Source organism: Stegastes partitus, unplaced genomic scaffold, assembly GCF_000690725.1.
Source record: "Stegastes partitus isolate 25-593 unplaced genomic scaffold, Stegastes_partitus-1.0.2 Scaffold2920, whole genome shotgun sequence".
In the NCBI taxonomy this organism is placed as follows: domain Eukaryota; kingdom Metazoa; phylum Chordata; class Actinopteri; family Pomacentridae; genus Stegastes; species Stegastes partitus.
In genome coordinates this window covers 473-1,262 of record NW_007580651.1, presented here as the reverse complement: position 1 = coordinate 1,262, position 790 = coordinate 473, and the positions used below count along the sequence as shown (strand labels likewise).

Here is a 790-nt window from a genome sequence, read left to right as displayed (position 1 = left end):
AGATGAGAACAGGTGGTGGTTTCGGAGCCTCTGAGAACAGGTCAATGTTGTCAGCAGCATTCAAACCTGCAAGGGAAGACCCCATTGGATTTCTAGTTCTAGTTCTCCTGAGGCACACTCGTCCTCAGCCACTTGGGCCTGTCGTCAACTGCAACTGGATGTTAAGGTTGGTTGGCTTTGATCTCTACGGCTTGCGCCTTGATTCCTGGTCCTTGGAAACTTGACCTCAGCGTGTTGCGTCCGACCTGCTTTCTGTGTTTCAATATCGTCTAAATATCTGCTGTCAGAAGTGGGATTTGAACCCACGCCTCCATGGGAGACTGCGATCTGAACGCAGCGCCTTAGACCGCTCGGCCATCCTGACTTCAAAGGAACAGCTTCATTCTAAACTTTTTGATAGAGCTAGAGATCAGAAATGACATTTTTCAAGACATTTTGTTTTCAACAAGCAATCCGAACAAGATCTCATTACTCTGAAAAGGGGCCGACTGATTTTTATGACTGAATGACTTTACTCACTTTGGGCGCCTTCCACTATCCTCACTGTCAATTGTAAGGAACTTTAAACATGGAACAAAACAACGACCAACTGATTTTAACAAAGTCTGAGTGTTTAGATGAGTTGCTCCAAAAATCATAACATGCACTAAAAACGGACAAAGAAATATGTCCAATGTTCTCTGCTGAGTAAAGCAGAAACCTGAGTTCTTCATTGTATCTGATCTTTCAGTCAAGTCTACGTCAAGTTGTTCTTGAGTGCAATTAATGGTCCCTAGAATGATGTCAAGAT

The 790-nt window shown here is 43.7% G+C and overlaps 1 non-coding gene across 1 annotated transcript; it reads right to left on the bottom strand.

The window, feature by feature from the left end:
* Nucleotides 1–281: 281 nt before the first annotated feature.
* On the bottom strand, nucleotides 282–364 carry trnal-cag (transfer RNA leucine (anticodon CAG)). Its single transcript has one exon. It is a non-coding gene; the product is annotated as a tRNA-Leu (tRNA).
* Nucleotides 365–790: the final 426 nt, after the last annotated feature.